This window comes from Dipodomys merriami, unplaced genomic scaffold, assembly GCF_024711535.1.
Source record: "Dipodomys merriami isolate MVZ:Mamm:240054 unplaced genomic scaffold, mDipMer1.0.p SCAF_549, whole genome shotgun sequence".
Taxonomy (NCBI): Eukaryota; Metazoa; Chordata; class Mammalia; order Rodentia; family Heteromyidae; genus Dipodomys; species Dipodomys merriami.
The window spans coordinates 401016-425502 of NW_027206123.1; the positions used below are offsets into that span (position 1 = coordinate 401016).

The window sequence follows — 24487 nt, forward strand, 5'->3', positions numbered from 1 at the left end:
TCTAGATACAGACTAGCAATTCTGAATTTCTCCAGTAATATTATCCACAATACTGCTCAAAGTGTTCATGTACTCTTTTCAAAGATGTTCTAACATTTGACACAGGATATGAACATTTTCAGATGCACCCGCAGGAGTCTCTGATTAATTCCTCCATGGACCCGTTCTCATTAATAATAATTACTTGACTCTCTTACTATCTCTGGTCCCTATCTATGTAATATTCATAAACTTTTTTGAAGAAGGTTCTCTTGAGGAGTTTCTAACATTAAAAATTATCACTTGGTTCTAGTCTTACTCAGGACATATTTTCTATTGTTTTCCAACTTTTCCACATATTCTGAGAGTTGCTTCATATGTGTATTTGTGTGTGCATATAAGTGTCTCTGTATATATGTGTATGGTTGTATGCATGTATACAACAGGGTTAAGTTCTTATTCAGCAATCTTGCTCATGAGTGGTATTCCAATACTTGAGCCATGCTTCCAATCCAGCTTTTTGTTGGTTAATTATAGCTTCTCAAAGACTGTCCTGCCCTGGCTGGATGCAAACTGAACTTCCCATACACCTTTACATTGTTAGGTTTTATTTCTCCAGTAGTATCAACTTTTAAATTACAAACATTTTTGTGAGTGTAAAGGCTAAGCTGTAGCCTAGATTTTTAACTTACGAATTCATATAAAGATAGATGAACATGCACATTATATATGCTGTGTGTACACTGTTAGAAGTGTGATCCTAAGCTGGGTGGTGGTGAGATATTCGGATAGGGTTCAAAGCCAGGCCGGGCAGGAAAGTCCCGGAGACTCTTTTTCCAATTAACTACAAGAAAACTGAAAGTGGCACTGTGGCTCAAGTATAGAGCATTAGACTTGAGCTGAATAACAGAGGGAAAGCTCCCAGGCCCAGTGTTCAAGTGCCAAGACCACCAACAACAAAAAATACATAAGTAAAAGAAAGAAAATAAATGTGATCTTTTCTACCAGTTCACGGCTAGTATAATCCCTGCTCTCTCAGGATGGAATTTTTTTCCAATTAAGTCCATGCTCTTATATCTGAATTGCATTGGAAAGAGAATTATGCTTCCATTCTACTGTCTACAAAGTTGCGTGATTAGCAAGCGTGATTTAGAAAGGGAGTGGCCTCATACTTCCTGTTCCACGTAGGAGTAGTGCTTTCTCTATATCACTCTCAAATTTACATACTGGACTTGGTTTTATTGTTTCAATGTGGTCTTATTTGTAGAATCTTCTATAGTGTATTGAACCCTTATACTTAAACACAAAACTTCTCTTTCTCCTATTATTGCTATTGTTTTCTTACTGTTAACTCATGAACAGTTGGGAAATAATGCGCAGCACATACACTTACAAAAAAATGATCTGAGAACCTTCTTCCCGTTTAAAATTCGCCTTAATTTATAGAGAACTTACAAAGTTTGAACTCAAAATACTCATGGAAAATGTATTTAAGAGCAATATAAATTTCATATTTTCTCTTTACTAAGTTGTCTCTGAAACACGTGTAACCTCAGATCAGGGTGTCTTTGTGTTATTTCGGTGAAGCAAGAAAACATTCATTATATCTCAGGCAGCACCGTAGATTGTTCCTGGAAATAACTGCTACTGGATGTGGAAACTGATCCCAGGAGATGAATGGAATATAGAGGATTGACAAAGTTCAAGTTAACTTGTGCTTTCCTTTTTACTGTACAAGAAAGTCCCAAGGCTTGAAGCAAACTCTGTCCCCGACTTTTTCGTGTGTGTTTTTACTCATATATAACTTTTCTGTAAACTTCTAATTGAGAGAATTACAAAAAGATATAATGTGCCATTTGAAGGCCAGCATAGAACAAAAAGAAATAAAATTGTTTTAAACATATTCTAATGCAGGGACTGGGAAGTTGCCTCAGTGGTAGAGCGCTTGCCTTGCATGCATGAGGCCCAGGTTCGATTCATCAGCACTATATAAGCAAAACTTAAGCCAGAAGTGGTGCTGTGGCTGAAGTTGTAGAGCGCTAGCCTTGAGTTGAAGAGCTGAGGGACAGCGCTCAGGCCCAGAGTTCAGGCCCACGACTGGACCCCCCAAAACAGTTCAACTGCCAAGAAACAATGACATGGAAGTTTTAAAGTGTCTTACCGCTGGTATTTTCACTCCTGAGATGATTCTCTTGTTTCAGGAGTCAGTTTTCAATTCCTTTAGTTTGGTCTTGAATTCTCCAGAGCAATAAGGATTCCAAAAAAGCATCCAGTGAGTATGATCAGTACTCCTTTAAGGAGGGTCCCAATGAAATATCTGGGTTTTTTGTGTTTGCTTGTTTTTTTTAGTTTGTGTTGGTTATGGGGCTTGAACTCATAGGCTGGATCCTGTCCCTGAACAGTTTTTTTTCCTGCTAATCTGCCCCCAAAGCTAGTACTCTACTGCTTGAACCAAAACTCCACTTGTGGCTTGTTTGCTGTATAATTACAGATAAGAGTTTGACAGACTCTCCTCCCAGGGTTGGATTCGAACTAAGATAGTAAGAAAGCCAAGTGACATCAACTGTATAGACGTCTCTCTTCAAAGAAGAAATATTAGATGTTTATTGTGAAGCTAATATTTGACATTTTTTCTTTTTTTATTGTGGGAATACCATAGAGAGGAGTAACAATTACACGGGCAAGATAACGTGTACATTTCTTATCAAGCATTGTTGCCTCTTCGTTGTTTCCCCTTCCCATTCCTTCCCATACTCCCCCTCTCCATAGTTGTAAAGTTCGTTTTTTGACATAACGACTTGTACATCTCATTGTTGCAATGGGTCCACCTGAATCCCTAAACAATTTGTTTTTAGAGAATATGTCCAGCACAGATTCCATAACATAACTCACCAAAAGTAGGTGCACTGAATAATTTTGGAATTAATTTTTTTTGCTTGGGAAGATTATTGATCTTGCCGTTCCTTCTGGGGAACCTTAAAGTCATATTTCACCTGTTTTGTTGGTTGTGGGGTTTGAATTCTGATCCTGGGCACAGGATCCCGCTTTTCATTTCAAGTTGAGCGCACTACCACTTTAGTTACAGCACCACTTCCGGGTTTTTGGTGATTAATTGAAGATTAGGGTCTCATGGACTTTCCTGACAAGGCTAGCTTTGAACCACAATCCTCTCATCTTAACCTCCTGAGTAGCTAGGATTACAGTTCTAAACCAACAGCACCCATTTCATATTTGCATTTAGGTGGACTGAATGACACTGTGTAGACAAAGAATGGAATTTTAACCAAATGATGACATTGCAGCTTTTCAGAAAAATTGAGGTAGCAGTAAATATGTCCTCTTTTCCATTTTGTTACATTAATGACTCATGAGTTATGGGACCCTTATATTAGCATCCTGTGACATCTGTATAGGTGTATTTACTATCAGGAAATGTTCATAGAGAAATATAGAAAGACTGAGATTTTTAGAAAACAAAGGAAATAAGGTATGAAACAACAGCATAGAAGGAGGTATATTTCGGGAATTCTGGGAAGATGGCAGAGGAGAAGCTGGAGGGAAATAAAAAGCTCTTCCATAGAAAGCAGTTATAGAGTTCCAGTCGACAGTCCTAAGCCAGGAATCACACCAAGTGTGCCATCACAGGACAGAGAGGCCAGAGAGGGAAAATCCAGGCAAGGTGACAGATCTGCGCTCTTGCCAGCAACTGCTGCTGCTGTTGTGGCAGTGGTGGCAGTGGGGGAGGTACCGACATACCTGAAACAGAGAGAGTCTGGGGACAAAAGAGCCAGACACGGAGGGCAAGCAGATCCTACTCAACATCAGCAAGAACCGACAAGGAGCAGACATCTGCATTTCGCAGACCAGAGATGACCCAGGAACCAAGACTCAGTATGAGTAGAAGCCTGACTTGCTCACTCCTTCTCAGGGAGCAGAGGAGGGAAGGTCACCCCTCCACCCCCCCCCCCAGTACCGGAGATCTGCATCTTGGATACCGACAAAGCTTGGCGGAGCTGCTAGCTCCAACTCAGGCCTTGGAATAAAACTAGGGTCATTTAGCAGGTCACAAGAACTTAATGGCGTGACCTGCCAGACTCAGCTCCACCCAGGGAAAAGTCACCCAGTTCGGGCGACAGCCCTAGGATTGGCTTTCTTCATTGGGTAATCAGAGCCACAGGCTGCCCCTCTCTTTAGTAGCCTCGACATCAGCAAACAGAAAACCTGAGAGTGGCTCCAGGCTGTCCTCTGTGAGTTTCTCACAAACTAGGCCCCGGGAAAAGCTACTCTTTGCTGAAAGGCCTGAACTCTACTCAGAACATCGCCTCATCACAGCATCTCCAAACTTGAGGAAAAAGCCATCTCCCTCTTTTGTGATACTCAAAGCACACCCCCCTCCTATTGAACTAACTTGGGGAGGATCGAAAAATCCTGGGTAAAGCAGAAAATTTTTCTGCCTGTCCAAACAAACTGACTTAAGAAACCAACCAAGCCACAAGACCACAAGCAGACCAGAGACTACAACCAGAGGCTGATTACAGACACAAGGAGGACACAGGATTTTTCCCAACCCTCCCCAAAAAATCAAAGAACTTTTTTTTCCTCTTCTTCTTTTTTATTATACCTTTAAAAAGTTTTTTTTCTTTTCTAAAACTTTTTTTAATCTTTAATTTTTACCTTTTTTGAAAAACAAATATTTTCTAGTAACTTTTTTCCCCCTTATAATCTTTATTTTAGGGACACATGTGTGTGTGCGTTTTTCTTTCTTTTTTTTTTCTTCTTTTAAAAATTTTTTTCTTTTTGTGTTTTGCTTAGCTCGACTGAATTTCTGATCTTTTTTTTTCTTTCTTCCTTACCCTTCTCATCTTTTCCTCTCTTTTGTTCCTCTTTATGGGACTTAATTGTTGTTATGCACATCCTCAGATAAACCCGTAGTTAACTATTAGGCTCTATCCCCCATTGTGTACACACTTAATCCAAATTTATTACTCAATTCAAAACTTCTGAGACTTAAATTCCTTAATAGCAGTACTACCTCTTTATACCTATATAACATTTTAAGTATTTTTATTTTTAAAATTTTCACATCTCCGTTATATCCCTCCCCTTCTCTGAATATATTCCCATTCTTTGAATAGTTTGTTCTCAAATCTGCATATTACTAATTTTTATTTTTCTATTTTTTTCTGGTCTCTTTTTTCCCTTTCAATTTCTTCTTGTTTTTTCTCTCTCTACTTCCATCCTATCCAACCTATTTCCTGCTTTGAGACGAGGACTTAGTTAACTCTCCCTGTATCTTCCCACATCACTCCATTAGTATTTTTTTACCCACATCTCTCCCTAACCCTAATAACTTCTGGTTTACTAAATTCTTCTTTGAGGTTCATAGCCCATTAATATATAGTTGTTTGAGGTTGAATAAAGGTATCTGTTGAACTAGATTGTGTCTGCAGACTATTGACTATGCAAACTCAGACTTTGGTTGATGCTTGCCTTAAGTTAGTGTTCTTGGACAAAACTGGTGTTACTTTCATTCCAAATGGGCAGAGTAAGGCGGAAAACCACAGGAAAAATGGCAGGTCCGGGTATCTCCATTCCCATTCATGATAATCAGAGGACAGAACAGATAATGAATAATTCAGAGGAGAGTTCCCAAATAGGTCTACAAACACTGCTGGCAAACATGATAAATGAAAAGGTTGAAACCATACAAAGAACTCTGTATGAGCATGATAGAAAGAGAGAGGACACAAACAAAAGGTCAATGCAGGAAAAGATTGAAAATTTACAAAGGATTCTGTATGAGCATTAGAGGGAAAGAGAGGAGACAATAAAAAGTTCTATACAGGAATATCATGAGGGTGAGGAAGATACTCAAAAACTGATACAGGATTTGCGTGTGCAGCTTCTTGAGAATACTCAAAGAGACAGGCAGGAATGGCATGAACAGGAAGAAGCTAAGCAAAAAGTAATACAGAAATTGAGAGAGAAGGATGAGAATACACAAAGATCACTAAAGGCATTCATGGGATCCATTAACAAAGAGCTGAAGGAAGTCAGGGAAACCACAAAGGGAATGCTGAATGGAACCCAACAGAAGGAATGGGAGTCCAAGGAAACCATAACCAATTAACTAAGTGATTTGAGAATAAACACTGAACACCAAATTAAGGAAGTAAAGAAGTCCATACAAGATCTAAAACAAGGCTTCAACAAAGAATGTGAAGACATCAAAGCTGACCAATTAGAAGGAAAAGAAATAAAAAACAAAGTAGAAAGTCTTAACAGCAGGTTAGACCATGCAGAAGATCGAAACTCGGGGATTGAAGATAGCCTAGATATTATAGAGAAAGAACATACAACCATCCAAGACAAGTCCAAAAAATATGATAGATCTATCCAACACTTGGAAGACACCATCAAAAGACCTAATCTAAGGATAATGGGTGTAGAGGAGTATCTAGAAACAGAAGTTAATGGTCTAGGAAATTTGTTTAACAGGATCCTAGCAGAGAACTTCCCAAACATGCAAAAAGATAGGCTTATTCAGATACAAGAACCTTTTAGAACTCCAAATAGACCAGATCAGAATAGAACATCACACTGTCACATTATAATCCACACAGGATCAACTCAGACAAAGGAAAAGATCCTTAAAGCTGTCAAGGAGAAAAGGTTAATCACCTATAAAGGGAAATCATTTAGAATCACCTCAGATTTCTCAGCAGAGACAATCAAAGCAAGAAGAGCCTGGAATGATGTATGCCAAGCCCTAAAAACAAACAAGTATCCACCAAGAATACTGTACCCAGCTAAACTCTCCTTCATAACTATAGGCCAAATAAAAACATTCCATAGCAAAGAAAAATTGAAACAATACATCTCCACCAAACCAGCCCTAGAAAAGATTCTTAAGGATGTCCTTCACAGAGAAAACCAACAAGACCACTATAAAGGCCAAAAAACTGCACCAAAAGTGAGAATCCAAGAACCATAGGAAGAACACAGTTTTCGCAACCCCAAGAAGGTGGATAACATGGCAGGAACTCCCAAATACCTCTTAGTCCTAACTCTTAACATTAACGGACTTAACTTTAAAATTAAGCGACATAGACTGTCTAGTTGGATTAAAAAATAAGATCCTTCTATCTGCTGCCTTCAGGAGTCACACCTTGCCCAAAAAACAAACACATTTTCAATGTTAAAGGCTGGAGCAAAATCTACCAAGCAAACGGCCCCCATAAACAGGCGGGAGTTGCAATCCTAATATCAGATAAAATAGATTTCAAATTAAAATTCGTGAGAAGAGTTAAAGAAGGTAGCTAAATACTAATTAAGGGATCTCTCTTTCAGGAGGATATTACAATTCTAAATATCTATTCGCCAAAAAATGTAGCACCCAAATATATCCAAGAAACACTACTTTCCCTCAAATCCCATATAGATCCAAAGACATTAATTGTTGGGGATTTTAACACACCACTCTCCACACTAGATAGATCAATTCGGCAAAACTCAACAGAGAAACATCAGAAATAAACAGCTGCATAGGTCAACTAGATTTAAAAGACATCTACCTAATATTTCACCCAGCAGCATCAGAATACACGTTTTTCTCAGCAGCACATGGAACATTTTCTAAAATAGACTACATTTTTGGCCACAAAGCAAACTTGTCCAAATTCAGAAACATTTAAGTTATACCTTGCATTCTCTCTGACCACAAGGGAATAAAATTAGAACTCAACACTAACAGCCACCAAAGAATTTCCGGTAACACATGGAGGCTGAACAACAGTGTTGGACACCCAGTGGGTCATGGAAGTGATTAGATGTGAAATTCAAGTATTCATGATATTCAACAAAGATGTACACACAAATTACCAGCTCCTCTGCGACATAGCAAAGGCAGTACTCAGAGGCAAGTTATAGGTCTGAGTTCCCAAGTCAACTAATTGGAGAGATCTGAAAACAACATATTAATGAGACTTCTGAACCTCCTTGAAAAAGAGCAGCAAGATAAACCCCAATCAGGTAGACGGAAAGAAATAATTAAAATTAAATCAGAATTAAATGAATAAGAATCCAAAAAAAAACTATACAAAGTATCAACAAAACAAAGAGTTGGATCTTCGAAAAAATCAACAAAATTGCCAGACCCTGAGCAAATCTTATCAGAAAAAGAAGAGAACACACCCAAATAAATAAACTCAGAGATGAGAATGGAAACATCACCACGGAAACAACCAAGATTCAGAACGTTATAAGGGAATATTTCTCAAAACTTTATGCTAATAAGTTTGAGAACTTGACAGAAATAGTCCTTTTCCTAGCAAATATTGGCATGCCAAAACTAAACCAAGATGAGTTAAATCAGCTTAACAGGCCCATATGAAGCATTGAAATAGAAACAACAATAAGAGACCTCCCAGCTAAGAAAAGTCCAGGACCAGATGGTTTTACAGCAGAATTCTACAAGGCCTTCAAAGCAGAGCTCACACCAATACTCCTCCAACTCTTCAATGAAATTGAAAGAGAATGTTCACTACTGAACTCGTTCAATGAAGCCATCATATCCCTCATACCAAAACCAGGCAAGGACTCATCAAAGAAAGAGAACTATAGACCCATTTCTTTGATGAACATTAATGCAAAATTTCTCAACAAAATTTTGGCCAAACGATTATAACAATTCATCCAAAAAATCATACACCAAGATCAAACAGGATTCATTTCAGGGATGCAAGCTGTTTCAATATACGCAAATCAAGTATTATTATTCATAACATAAACAGGAGCAAGGATAAGAACTATATGGTTATCTCAGTAGATGCAGAAAAAGCATTTGACAAGATCCAACACCCCTTTATGATGAAGGTTTTGGAAAAATTAGGAATCCATGGAACATTCCTCAATACAATAAAGGCTGTATATGACAAACCTACAGCCAGCATTATACTTAATGGTCAAAAACTAAAGCCATTTCCTCTTAACTCAGGAACAAGACAAGGATGTCCACTCTCTCCACATCTCTTCAATCTAGTATTAAAATGCCTAGCTACAGCAATAAGACAAGATAAAAAACATAAAGGGGATCCAAATAACGAAAGAAGAAATAAAACTCTCCCTCTTTGCAGATGACATGATCTTGTATTTAAAGAATCCCATGGACTCCACTCCCAAATTACTCAAGCTGATTCAAAACTTTGACTAAGTAGTAGGGTATAAAATTAACCCCAAAAGTCAATGGCTTTTCTGTATGCCAACAATGAGAAAAGTGTGGATGAAATTAGGAAAGGAACTCCATTTGTAATCCCACCTCAAAAAATAAAATACCTAGGAATTAACTTAACCAAAGAAGTGAAGGACCTTTATGATGAAAATTTTAAAATCTTGAAAAAGGAAATCAAAACAACTTACAAAATGGCAAAATCTCACATGCTCCTGGATTGGAAAGATTAACATTGTGAAAATGGTAATACTTCCCAAGGCTATCTACAAATTCAATGCGATACCTATCAAAATTCCAAACTCATTCCTCAAGGAAATAGAAGAGGCAATCCAAAAATTCATATGGAACAATAAAAGACCCCAAGTAGCAAAAATGCTCCTCAACAGAAAGAACACTGCTGGTATAATATCAATACCAAATTTCGAACTCTAATATAAAGCTATGGTAATCAAAACTTCTTGGTACTGACATAAGAACATGCCTCAGGACTAATGGAATAGAATTGAAAACCCAGAAATGAACCTATAGACCCATACCCAATTAATGTTTGATAAGGGAGCTAAAATAATAGAATGGAAGAAAGACAGCCTCTTCAGTAAACGGTGCTGGCAAAATTGGTTAACTACTTATAGAAAACTATAACTAGATCCTTATATAACACACTACACCGGAATAAACTCCAAATGGATCAAAGACCTCGGAGACAAAGCAGACACTCTGAAAACGTTACAGGATGGAATAGGAGAAACCCTAGGTCTCCTTGGCTCTGGTCCAAATTTTCTTAATAGAGACCCGGAAACACAACAAATTAAAGAAAGGTTGGACAAATGGGATTGCATGAAGTTGCAGAGCTTCTGCATGGCAAAGGACATAGCTAGCAAGATCAGTAGAAAGCCCACGGATTGGGAGAAGATCTTCACTAGCAATATAAGGGATAAGGGTCTCATATCTCAAATATACTTGGAACTCAAAAAAATCAAATCCCCCAACAACATATCCTCAAAGAAACAACTGCCCAATAAATAAGTGGCCTAAAGAATTAAAGAGAAACTTCTCTGAAGAAGAAACAAAGATGGCCAATAGACACATGAGCAAATGTTCAACCTCCCTAGCCATAAAAGAAACGCAAATCAAAACAGCATTGAGATACCACCTCACACCAGTTAGAATGGCTATAACCAAGAACTCTATCAACAACAGATGCTGGAGGGGATGTGGACAGAAGGGAACCTTACTTCATTGTTGGTGGGAATGTAAACTTTTTCAACCACTTTGGAAAGCAGTATGGAGGTTCCTCAAGACTTCACATAGAGCTCCCCCATGACCCAGCAATCCCACATTTGAGCATTTACCCAAATTTTCACAAACATGACCACACTAAAGCTACCTGTACAACTATGTTTATTGCAGCCTTATTTACCATAGCTAAAATCTGGAACCAACCCAGATGCCCCTCAGTAGATGAATGGATCATGAAAATGTGGTATATATACACAATGGAATTCTATGCCTCCATCAGAAAGAATGACATTTCTCCATTTGTTAGGAAATGGAAAGGCTTGGAAAAAATATTAAGTGAAGTAAGCCAAGCCCAAAGAAACATAGGTTCCATGGTTTCCCTTATTTGCAATATTTAGTATATGTTTGAGTAAAGCAGGAAAGGTCAGATAATGTGATGTTAGGAAAATGAACCCTTGATATGTTTTTAAATGTTTTATTCTTTCATGCCTTTGTTTCTAACTCATTTATAAGATTATATTTTTGTTGCTTTGTATGTCCCACCCCCAGAGTACAACCCCTGCTTTCACTATATTTGATGTTGGTATAATTTGTGGAGGAGATGTGGAAAAACAAGTCGTTTAAGGATACAGGTGGACCCGATGCAACTATGAGAAGTACAAATTGTCATGTCAAAAACGAACTTTACAACTTTGGTGCGGGGTGTGGCCTTTGGGGTTGGGGCGTTGGGAGAGGCTGGGAAGGGATATGAAGGGTAAACAAAGGAGGAGGCTGCAATGATTGATAAATGTACTCATTATCTTGTCCATGTAATTGTAACGCATCTGTACAGTGTGTTCACAAAAAATAAAAATTAAAAATTAAAAATTAAAAAAAATTTAAAAAGAAAAAAGGAAAAAATGCACACAAGTTAAAAAAAAAAGAGAAACTTTTATCACGCAGAGATTAAGAAGTAGCCTAAGAGATTTAGAATGATAAAGGCAATGAGCAAAAGCCTAGTTTACAACTATTTCTTCAATAACCAAAAATGGTTCTCTAGACCAGTTTCTGGTATACCTTATTTACTATCATTTTTTTCCTTCCATCTGGAGTTACTCCTTATTTTCTGTCACAACTATTAATTAGCCTCTGCCTTTTTGATGCCAAAACTGATCAAAAGGAATTCAAAATCACACTTAGACTACTTTTCACTTTGTGATGAGCAGTGATGACACAAAATCCTTGAATCCTTGAATTTGCAGAATTAATCTTCAGCTCACATCTAAGCACATTCCTGGCATTAATTGCGGTGACTTAATGAACAAAACTTTTTTCAACACAGTATCCTAACATAAGTAAAATACATGAATTACGGGCTATTATTAGGTGTCAGTATGGAAGTAGCAATTATGTATTTCAAATATGGGTTCTTTATTTTCCATTTACTAATTTTTTTGCCAGTCTTGGGGCTTAAACTCAGGGGTAGGGAATTATTCCTGAGCTTTTTTTTCTCAAGGCTAGCACTCTACCACTTGAGGCACAGCATTCCTTCTAGTGTTTTTCTTTTTTCTGTGTTACCGAGGAATTGAACCCAGGGCTTCATGCATGCTAGGCAATCACCGTACCATGAAGCCACATTCCCAGAGCCCTAAATGACTTTCTTAAGAAGGCATTACATTTTCACTCCGTAACTATGTATCATAAGTTTGGCCAGGTGCTAGAAAATGATGTAGAAAGCAATACAATTCAATAAGTCCAGTAAGGCTGGATGGACAATGAATTTCATGGTCTAGCCAGGGAAAAGTGGGGCTTACCTCAGGGAGCTGTTTCAACAGGCTGAGCAAGACAGCTCCTGTCCCACAGCCCACCTCCAGAATGAGAGGGTCACCTTGGATTCCAACCACATGGGGATGCTGGACCCCCTCCTCCAGCACCTATTCAACCAGTTTTTGTAAAAGAGAGAGAGAGAAGTCAGAATTAAAATTAAGTTGAGTGCCGGTGGCTCAGAACTCTAATCCTAACTACACTGGAGGCTGACATATGAGGATCATGGTTCATAGCCAGCCCCCGCAGGAAGGTCTTTGAGACTTTTATTTCCAAAGAACCACCAGAAAACCACAAGTGGTGTTGTGGGCTCAAGTGATAGAGCACTAGCCTTTTGCTGAGGAGCTCAGGAACAGTGCCCATGCCTAGGGTTCAAACCCCACAAGTGACAAGAAGTGGACTTCCTACCACAAGAAGTGAATTGAATTGCACCCATTGTCTTAGGGAGCATGGTAGTGAAGTCAGGCCGAGCTTCCTGTGAAGTTGAAGTCATAAGGACGTCACCAGACTTCTCTGTGCCTCGGTTTCCCCAGATGCAAAATTCAACACAGTAAAGGATCCCCTTCCTCATGGGGATAGGGTAATGATGAAAGAGAGCCATGGTTTGTTTCAAAATCCCCAGCTGTTGCATGATTAATAACTGCTCCACCTGAGTCCTTTGTGGGTATCTTCCTGTCATTTGCTCACAGAATTGCAGAGAACCTTCTCTGTATGCCACTCACTCCATGCCAAGCCATGCTCCAGAGATTCCCTCTCTATAAATCCCTTGTTTCCTCAAAACCGTCCTGTGAGGAGAATGAGGTCTGATGGTTGTGGCCCTACCCAGAGCTTCACCTGTGGTCAAGAATCGGGTGCTGTGAACTAAAAGTTTGGGATAATCCATCTAAATCGCTGACTGAGCATGGCGCTACATGTTTACAACTACAGAGGACCAGGCCTGGTGGGGCATACCTGTCCCAGATAGGAGAACCTCAATCCAATCCAACTAGAGCATATATTGAGTTTCTGTTTCAGAAATGCCCAAGACAGAAAGGTGGCTCCTCAGATCCAAGAAAGGGGTCATGGTGCCCCCAGAGGCGTGTCTGATCCCAGGTAGTGGTCATTTGGGAGCAGCCACTCACCTGTGCTGCTGGGAAAAGCTGCTGGAGGCTGCTCCAGGTGGGGCAAGCAGCAATGGCAGCGGCATTGCAAACACATGGGCCAAGAGCAGAGAACCAGGGCCAGGGACCAGGTCAGGTCTTTAGGCGGGCTGGCAGTGTACCATTGCCTGAGGTTTGAAATCCTGCAACTTGGAAAGGTGAGGAGGGAGCGAGGGTGTGGGCAGGTATCTCAATTTTCTACTATATTCCAAAGTTGCTTGAGTCTCTTCCTCACCACTCAGCCACCTCTACCTTCCTCAACTGCTGGTAGTGTTGTAAACTAACAGAGGGAATCCCGGGTACTACTAGGCAGCATGGAATGTGGGCGTGGTCACCATTCTTATATCCCATTGGTCAGAAATAATCATGAAAGAATGGGGGTGTGGCCAGAATTCTGTGATGCAAGCAGCATTTGCGGAGTCAAGAAGATAGCAGCTCCCCCAGCCCTTTTCCCACTGAACAATGTCCAATTCAGTTGGAGATGAGATGGTGACCTGCTTTAGCTGGATGACTACACAGATTGTTCTGTATGTCTGTTTGTTGCCAGACCCGGACCTTGAACTCAGGATCTGGGCACAGTCTGAGCACTGCTTTTGTTCAAGGCTCGCCCTCCACACTGGAGCCCTGGGCTTCTGGCTTTGTTGGCACTGAAGTTGGACAGAGGTGTCAAGGACTTTCCTGACTAGGATGACTTTGACCATGATCCTCCCATCACAGCCTTGTAAGTATCAAGGAGGACTGCTGAGAGCCACTGGTGCCTGTCTAATCATTGGTCTTGCTGATATTCTTGGACAGCCCGGTGAGTACCCTATCTCCAGGTTGAAGTGGTGGGAGCTGGAGCTCACAGTTGGAATCCTGGTTCTGCCACCTCCAAATGGCTGGAGATCCTAAGGAACTCATTCCTATCCATATTAATACCAATGGAATGTGATGTATGTCATGGTTGGGCAGTTCTTGAATGATTCTAGGATATAATTATAAACAATTATATTATAGGACACTGATTGATTTTAGTTAATTCTTTATTAAGCAGTTAAACAATCACATTCATAAAATGGAGACATTATGAAATGCTTAAGAATTGGGCCTCACATACTGCAAAGGTACCATTTTTCTGCCAGCACTGGGATTGAAACTCAATGTCTTGGTAACTCTGTTGCACTGTGTGGGAATGGGAAGCTGGCCAACTTAAAGTCAAGAAATTCAGGTCTGTTCCTTATGCCTAAAATAGATCTCCATCACTAGAAAACATCCTATTCATGTACAATTTACATGTATGATTTTTATTTATATACATATGTTGACTCCATATTGCATTCAGTGTAGTTATTTTATTTTGTTGTTTTATTCATGTATTGACCATTTATTTTATTGACTATTATGGAACATAAAACATTGATTACATTGATTACACAGGATATAGGTCTGCATATGTATTCCACTTCATACCTGACACCCATGACTTTCACAGAAAAGGAAAACATGTATCACCATTATCTTCTTACTCCATGATTAATTTTGGGGAGTGCTGGCATCTGAACTCAAGACCTACAAGCCTTCAAGGCCCAATTCATGAATGGGTGAATGTTAGCATGCCATCCTGGGGCAAATTGAGCTGACAGGCTGTTTCCAGGTCCTCAGATCAAGGCCCAGGGGTGACCAAAATAAGAAAAGATTGACATGCAGATGGCAGTATGCTAATAAATATAAATCTTTATAGAGTGTCAGAGAAGTCTATACAGTATTCAGTTATATAGACTACATTCCTTCCAATTCCTGGGTATTAATTATACCTCCATGTAATTAATGTAATTAAGGTAATGTAATTAATTGTTTTCATCCTTAAACTGTTAATGAAATCAGTGTCCTTTAATTATTGCATTCCTTTAAGTAATAATATTCTTTCAATACTTCATAAATATTAAATAAAATGCATCAACCTCCTGAAATGATGCTGTCTAATTTTATAGGAGCATCATTCATGATCAATTCATTCAACCGTGACATTGACAATATTCCATTGTTAATCCTATGGATGGGAACCATTTTCTTAGTAGCTCCTGCCATTGGTTGGTCTCAGGACAGGGATTCGAAATCAGGGCCTATGTTACCACGTGGGCCTATGGCATCCCTGATAGTCTGGCAGCCTTCAGCAATGCAAGATGAAGTACCCTTTGCAACAGTGTCATTCAGACCTATGAGGGTCACCATGCAAAGGAAGAAAACATAAAATGGCCATATTTTTTCTGTGCATTGCTTTCTTTGCAAGGCCTGAGGGTCTATGATCCCAGGAGGAGCTGTAGATCTAGTGGCTGCAACCCAGCCTAGGGTGATCAAAGCTGAGGCAGAGTTGCCTCGACCTGAGTTCAAGCGCCATATTGAGGAAAGTAAAATTTAAGAAAAATTTAGCTCCCTGGCTTGCAATTCACGCTGTTTATTCTTCCAGGCTTTGGCTTTGAACTCAGGATCTGGGTAAATCTGCAGCAATGTGGATGAAGGGAAAGATCACCGTATTTGAAGAAAAGAAAGTTAGGCCTGTTCACTAGTCCTGTATTCAAGCCCTAGCCCTGGAAACATACTAATTATATACATTGTAAAGATAGGATTTATACTTACCTATAGATGTTCAGTCCATACATGTTTGGTGTGGTTGTTCTTGTATTTTTTGTTTAATTCATTTATTTACCATTGACTGAACTAAGATGAAACACCTTAATTTTATTACATTGATGACATCCTATCACAGAGCATCTAGATTTATAGAAATGTTCTCCATCATGCCAGGATTCTCAGGATCACCCAGGATATTCAGAGAAAAGGAAAATAAGTTTCACACTTGGCTTCTTACTACAAGATCCACTTGTTGGTAGTGCTGGGATCTTAACTCAGGTCCTAGTAGGACCAATTGACGAATAAGTCAAGGTGAACACACTAACCTGTGAGCAACTAACGAGCTAGGCCATTCCCAGGATCTGAAATTGATTGCCAGGGTGGTCCACTATAGTCATGAATTCATAATTTAAACATACGATCTATATTGACATACATGTTTGTACAGCATCTTGTGTGAACTTCTTCTTATTTTGTCTCTATTTCATGGAGGTATTCTGTATTTTACTAAATATGGTGACAGGTATAATTTGCTGACATGGATGACAACCTGTTTCTATGGTTATAGGGTTGCTTATGAATTCCTCTTCTTGGTTGAGACTCAGGACTTTCACAGGAGAGGAGAAAACGTGTGCAACAACTGGCTTCTGACATCAGGAAGAATCTTTTGTGAGCGCTGGGATTTGAATTCAGGTTTGGATAGCTCTGTTGCACTGAGAGGGATGGGGAAGTTCACCATCCTTGAAGACTAGAATGTCAGGCCTGGTTTAGGGCCTGATTTGAAGCCCCAGCACTGGACAAAATAGCAAGCCCACCTTTTTTAAACATAAGATCTCTCTTTACCTACAGGTGTGGTATGCATCTTGCATTCAGTGTAGTTACACTTTTTATTCATTTTTATTTATCTTATTCATGGATGTATTGTGCATTTTATTGAATATGGTCACAGATAGAACTGTGCTTACATTGATGACCACCTATTCCCATGGCTATTGAGTTGCTTATATAGCATTTTCTATCCTCAATGAGACTCAGGACATTCACAGAACAGGAAAACATTAGCAACCCTGGGCATTTCACATTAGAATGAATCTTTTGGCAGTGCTGGAATTTGAACTCAAGGCCTAGCAGGCCCAACTGGTGAATGGGTCATGGTGAGCACACCAGCTTGTGAACCACTAAGGAGGTAGGCCATTCCTGGTACCTGTGATGGAGTCCTGGTGGGGGCCAATATAGTCATAAATTCATAATTAAACAAAGGATCTATATTTCCAAACATGAGTGGGCGACACCTTGCCTTTGGTGTAGTCATTCTCTTTATTTTGTGTCTTAGTCATTGATGTATTGTGTATTTTCTTAAGTATAGGTTGACAGATATAACTGTGGTGAACTGGATGACAACCTATTCCCATGAATATAGAGTTGCCTATACCGTCTCTATCCTAGCTGAGACCCAGAATTTGCACAGCACATGAAAACAGGTGCAATGACTGGCTTCTCACATCAGGGGGAATTTTAGGCTGTGCTGGGATTTGAAATCGAGGCCTAGGAAGCCCAACTGCCCATTGGGTCCAAGTGATCACACCAGACTGTGAGCCAGTAAGGAGCTGGGCTGTTCCCAGGAACTGAGATTGAGCCCCAGGGAGGCCAAAATAGTCCTCAATGCATCATTGAAACATGAGATATATATTCACATCCGTGTGTGGACTGCATGGTATGTTAAGTGTAGTTATTGTCTTTATTTTATATGCTATTCATGGATGTATTGTGTATTTTCTTGAGTATATGAAGACAGGTATAACTCGGCTGACATGTATAGCAACTTATTCCCATGACCACAGGATGGCCCATGCATTTTCCATCATAGCTGAAACCCAGGAGTTGCACAGGAAAGGAAAACAGGGCAACGATTTGCTTCTGACATCAAGATGAATCTTTTGGCAGGGCTGGAATCTGAACTCGGGGCATAGCAGGCATAATTGGTGAATGGGTCCACATGAGCACACCAGCCTGTGAACTATGAAGAAGCTAGGCATTCCCAGTACAAAGAAATAATCTTATAAATATGTTAGAAACAATTGCAAGCAAGAAAAAAATACATTTCAATACTTATTCTTGGGTTCATTTCACCTATCATATTGATCTGGTTTAATCAATTCTCTGCCTTCACTACAAGATTATTTGAAGAATACATAAGATAATTGCACTGAGAAGTGATTTAGAGAATTAATTCATATTGTTTATTTTTAATTTTTTGAGGTAAGTATTTGGATTCAAATTCAGAACCTTGCATTTGCCAGGCAAGCATCTGACCACTTGCACCATACCACATCCAGCAATGTTTGCTTTGTTTGTGTTTGAGATAGAATCTTGTATTTGTTTATTCCTAGGCTATCTGGATAGTGAACTTCATAGTTTTATGTCCAACATAGGTAGGAAGACAGCCACACATTGGCACACCCAGCTTTTATTGATTGAGCTGGAGGTCTCTTGTAGCTTGACCTTGAACTGCAACTATCGACATTTCCATTTTCAGAGTAGCTAGGATTATATGTATAAAACACCTCATTTGACTTATTATGTATGTTTAGGAAAATTCTGAAAGTATGAGAAAATCCTCTAGAGTTCCTAACCATATCCAGATTCTAGGTGATACACTAATGATTATTCTGTCAAAAACTTTTTGACATTATTCTGCCAAACGTTTTTAAAAATTTTTTTTCCGCAAAATGCCGTACAGAGGGGTTACAATTACATGGGTAAGGTAATGAGTGCATTTTTTATCAAGCATTGTTGCCTCCTCCTGTTTCCACTTCTCATCTTTTCTGATCTCCTCTCTACAACCCCCTAACACCCCGCCCCTGGCAAAAGTTGTAAAGTTCGTTATTGGACATAATGAATTGTATAGCTCATTGTTGCAATGGGTCCGATGTATCCCTATTTAAAGGTTGGCTTTGCCCATTCCCTCCACAAATTATACCAATATCAAATAAAATGGAAGCAGGGGTTATACCATGGGGGAGGGACATCCAAAGCAACAAAGAAATAATCTTATAAATATGTTAGAAACAATTTCAAGAAAGAAAAAAATACATTTCAATACTTATCTTGGGGTTCATTTCACCTAACATGAACTTATCTTACCTTTTCTGCTTGTGTCAAAAATATACTAGTTATTGCAAATAAGGGAAACCATGAGACCTATATTTTTGGGCCTGGCTTACTTCACTTAATTTTTTCCAAGTCTTTCCATTTCCTAACAAATGGGGCAATTACATTCTTTCTGATAGAGGCATAGAATTCCATTGTGTAAATATACCACATTTTCTAGATCCATTCATCTAATGAGGGGCATTTGGATTGGTTCCATAACTTATCTATGGTAAATAATGTTGCAATAAAAATAGTTGTGCTGGTAGATTTCGTATGATCTTGTTTGTGATCATTTGGGTAAATGCCCAAAAGTGGGTGATAGGGGAGCTCTGTCTGGAGTCTTTTTGAGGAACCTCCCACCAACTATGCAGTAAGATTCCCTTCTGTCCCCATCTCCTCCAGTATCTGTTGTTATTAGAATTCTTGATTATAGCTATTCTAACTGGGCTGAGGTGGTATCTCAATGTTAGGTTGATTTGCATTTATTTTATAGCTAGAGAGGTTGAGCATTTCTTCATATGTCTACCGGCCAGCCTTTGTTCCTCTTCAGAGAACTTTCTCTTTAAGTCTTTACAACTTATTTATTGGGCAGTTGTTTTTCTGAGGATTTGTTGTTGGGGGATTTAATTTTTTGAATTCCAGGTATATTTTAGATATGAGACCCTTGTCCATTGTATGGCTACTGAATATCGTCTCCCAATCAGTGGGCTTTCTATCCATCTTGCTAGCTATGTTCCTTACCTTGCAGAAGTTGTGCAATTTCATGCAATCCCATTTGTCCAAATTTTCTTTGATTTGTTGTGTTTCTGGGCCTCTACAAAGAAAATTTTGGCCTGTGCTAAGAGACCTCTATTGTTTTCGGAGTGTCTGCTTTGACTCCGGAGGCTTTCATCCATTTGGAGTTGATTCTTGTGCAGGGTGATTTATAAGAATCTAGCTTGAATTTTCTACAAGTGATTAACCAATTTTGTCAGCACCATTTACTGAAGAGGCTATCTTTCTTCCATTCTAATTATTTAGCTTCCTTATCGAAGATTAGATGGCTATATATCTGTAGGTTCAATTCTATTCCATTGGTCCTGAGGTCTGTTCTTCTGCCATTACCAAGTTGTTTTGATTACTATGGTGTTGTAGTAGAGTTTGAAATTTGGTATTGATATTCCTCCAGCACTTTTCTTTCTGTTAATGATCTTTTATGCTATCCTGGGTCTATTATTGTTCCATATGAATTTTTGGATTGTCTCTTCTATTCCTTGAAGAATGAATTTGGGATATTGATAGGTAATGCACTGAATTTGTAGATAGCCTTGGGAAGTATTGCCATTTTCATGATGTTGATCTTTCCAATGCAGGAGCATGGGAGTTTTTGCCACTTTCTGTGTTCTGTTTTCATTTCCTTTTTCAGGTTTTTAAAGTTTTCATCATAGAGGTCCTTGACTTCTTTGGTTAAGTTAATTCCTAGGTATTTTATTTTATGTGGAGCTATTATGAATGGAGTTGCTTTCCTGATTTCAGCCACACTTTTCTCATTGTTGGCATACAGAAAAGCCATTGATTTTTGAGGGTTAACTTTATACCCAGTTACTTTGTCCAAGTTTGAATAAGCTTGAATAATTTGGGAGTGGAGTCTCTGGGATTCTTTAACTACAAGATCATGTCATCTGCAAAGAGGGAGAGTTTTGCATCATCTTTCCTTATTTGGATCAATTTTATGTTTGCATCATGTCTTATTGCTGTAGATAGGCATTCTAATACTAGATTAAAGAGGAGTGGCGAGAATGGACATCCTTGTCTCGTTCCTGATTTAAGAGGAGATGGCTTTAGTTTTTGACCATTAAGTATAATGCTGGCTGTAGGTTTGTCATATACAGCCTTTATTGTATTGAGGAATGTTCCCGGAATTCCTATTTTTTCCAGAGTTTTCATTATCAATGGGTGTTGAATCTTGCCAAATGCCTTTTCTGCATCTATTGAGATAACCATGTGGTTCTTATCCTTGCTCTTGTTGATGTGATGAATTATATTAATTGATTTGCATATATTGACCCAGCTTTGCATATCTGAAATGAATCCTGTTTGATCGTGGTGTTTGATTTTTTTGCATGAATTGTTCAAGTTGATTGGCCAAAATTTAGTATCGATGTTCATCAAAGAAAAGGGTCTATAGTTCTCTTTTTTTGATGAGTCCCTGACTGTTTTTGGGATAAGGGTTATGATGTCTTCATAGAATAAGTTCAGTAGTGAACTTTCTCTTTCAATTTCATTGAAGAGCTACTGGTGTGAGCTCTGCTTTAAAGGCCTTGTAGAATTCTGCTGCATATCTTTCTGGTCCTGGGCTTTTCTTAGATGGGACTTCTCTTATTGCTGTTTCTATCTCAATGTTTGATATGGTCCTGTTAAAATGTTTTAACTCATCTTGGTTTAGTTTTGGTATGTCAATATTTGCTATGAAAAGGTCCATTTCTGCCAAGTTCTCAATCTTATTAGCACAGTTTTGATAAGTATTCCCTTTTAATGTTCTGAATCTTGGTTGGTTCTCTGGTGATGTTTCCATTCTCATCTCTGAGTTTATTTATTTGGGTGAATTTTCTTCTTTTCAAGATTTGCTAAGAGTCTGTCAATTTTGTTTTCTTCTATCCTAATTAGTTTAATTCTGATTTAATTTTAATTATTTATTTCCATATCCTGGATTAGGGTTTATCTTGCTGCTCTTTTTCAGGGAGGTTCAGATGTCTCATTATATTGTTTGTTTTAGATCTCTCCAATTAGGAACTCAAAGCTATAAACTCGCCTCTAAGTACTGCCTTTGCTCTGTCCCAGAAGAGCTGGTAATTTGTGTGCTCATTTTTGTTGAATATCATGAGCATTTGAATTTCCTTTCTAATCTCTTCCCTGACCCACTGGTGATTCAACAGTGTGTTGTTCAGCCTCCATGTGTTATAGGACTTTCTTTGGTGGTTTTTGGTGTTGAGTTCTAATTTTATTCCCTGTGGTGTGAGCAAATGTAAGGTATAACTTCAATGTTTCTGAATTTGGACAAGATTGCTTTGTGACCTAAAATGTGGTCTATTTTGGAAAATGTTCTATGTGCTGCCGAGAAAAACGTGTGTTCTAATGCTGCTGGGTGAAATATTCAATAGATGTCTGTTAAATCTAGTTGATATATGCAGCTGTTTAGATCAGCGGTTTTAGACTTGAGCTGAAGAGCTGAGGGACAATGCCCAGTCCCAGAGTTCAGGCCCCACAACTGACCAAAAAAATGCCTCTGCCACATCAGCCTTGCTTTCCTGACTCCCCTCATGTTGGCATACTAGGAGGCCAGCATAAGATTAAGCTCCATAAACCTTTTTGGATAGCAAAAGAAACCACTGCATGGGAAGTGAGTGGTGTTTTAGAAGAGATTTGGAGCTGAACACAGGCAGGAGAGCTCGTGGCTTCAGACTCAGCTGTCTTTTGAATCATTGCGCAGTTACCAGCTATAAGGTTTTGCTCCAAAATCAATGTGGCAAAGTCTGCAATTCTTATTGACTCATCCACATACACAGACCTAGTTAGGCATCCAGAATGACTTAAAATGTAGATTTCCTAAATCAGAGAAATCTGTACCAGAGTAAATGGGTAGAAAGAACTTCATTTAATCAGGTTCAATTGATTTTTACTTGCTTATAATTTAAATGAGACAACAATATCAAACTAACCAAGATTTCACAAAATCAAAATATCCAAACAACTGCATTTTACAGGAAGTAAATATTCACAGCACAAATCAGAATTTCTGAATAGGTGGTGCTTTCAGAAAATAAGGAATTAGGGATCAAGACACATGTCCGATACATTTCACAACAGCATCAAAATTAAATTCATTACCACAGGTGGCAAAAGTTGCTTACTCTCACCAAGTAAGCACATTATCATTGTTTTCTGGTCATTAGTAAAAATGATGGAAGAGTTTGATTTCCCTTCTCAATTTCAATCCTCAAACTCACATTTTCTTATAAGGAAGTCATTTATCTCACACACCTGACTATACAGAATATGTCTTCAAACCAAGGTCTCCCGGGCATCTGGGAGCAAAATAGGAAGAGTGAAACAGTCTACAGGAAGCTTGATTGCTCAGGAATAAATCATGTTTGTACTTCTGCTTTTTCTTTTTAATTGTGAAAATACCGTACAGAGAGGTTACAATTACCTGAGAAAGGTAATGAATACATTTCTTATCAAACATTGTTGCTATGGAAAAACTTGATGGCAGAGCTAAGCTAGTTTGGGAGTGCTTGTCCTTTCCAGCACCCAGGTGGGAAGATGGTTAGTTGGGAGAGGTGAAATGTCTTAGAGTTTCAGAAAAAGGCAAAAGAATTGTGCATATTTTTTCTTCTCAGAAAATAACCTTTTAATAAGATAAGTTTTCCTCTTCACAAAACAATTATACAGTAGTCCCCTTCACTGTAATTTCCCCTTCTGTAGTTAGTTACTGCAGAGCACATGGGCAGCAAAGATGGCGCTGAGAGGGAGTTGAGTTGGCAGAGCCGAATTTACCTTATGTTCAGTGCTTAACCAGCCCGTGAAAGCTTAGGTGCATGATAGGGTGTGACCTTGACAGTGATTGGTTCCTCTTCCCTGCCTGCCATGCCACCCGATTTTTTGGCTTTAAAAAGGGCTGCTCTCTGTTAATAAATGTGTTTTCTTCCTACTTGACTTGGCTCCTCGCTGTATCTGATTGTCTCCCGGGCTGAGGGAGGCTGGAGAATGGGCCAGCACCGCACTTACCTTTCCTCAGACCCCTCTGTCTTTCTTGTTTCCTGGGATGGACAAAGACCCAAAAAGTTACCTGTGCTCAACTGTGCTCTGAAAAGATTAATGGAAAATCATCTCATAATTTGAAAGAGACAACATTCACATAATACCTTTATTTTGTTTTTTTGGGTTCTTTTGGAGCTAAAGTTTCACTGTATATATCTTTGATTATTTTCCTCCCTAGGCTTCTGTTTCCTGGAATTACAGGTACGCACTTCCACATACATTTCACATTACTTTTTTTTTTTTACAGTATATTGTTATAATTTTTCTATTTTTATTAGTTACTGTTATAATTGTCTTACTGTACCTAATTTATACCTGGAGCTTTATTGTAATTATATTTGTTGGGTAAAAGCATAAAATGGTCATCTCGGTATTTACAGTGTTGCTTCCAGAACTGATTGAGTACACTAAAATCAGGATAGGTTCCAGTCCCATATAAAAAATAGCATAGTATATCATACAAAGTAAGTTACACATTAAATTACATCAAGGTTATGTAACAGTATGTAAATAGTTGCTATATTGAATCTTTGGG

At 38.8% G+C, this 24487-nt stretch overlaps 1 long non-coding RNA gene across 1 annotated transcript in view; it reads right to left on the reverse strand.

Annotated features, from left to right (window-relative positions):
• Nucleotides 1-13649, reverse strand: part of LOC138811679 (uncharacterized) — a 62174-nt gene extending 48525 nt beyond the window's left edge. Inside the window, exons 1-2 of the long non-coding RNA XR_011367482.1 lie at nt 13372-13649; nt 12241-12360 (exon numbers count right to left, since the gene is read on the reverse strand). This is a non-coding gene — a long non-coding RNA (uncharacterized lncRNA). The remainder of the gene's footprint in view (nt 1-12240; nt 12361-13371) is intronic.
• Between the last annotated feature and the right edge of the window lie 10838 nt (nt 13650-24487).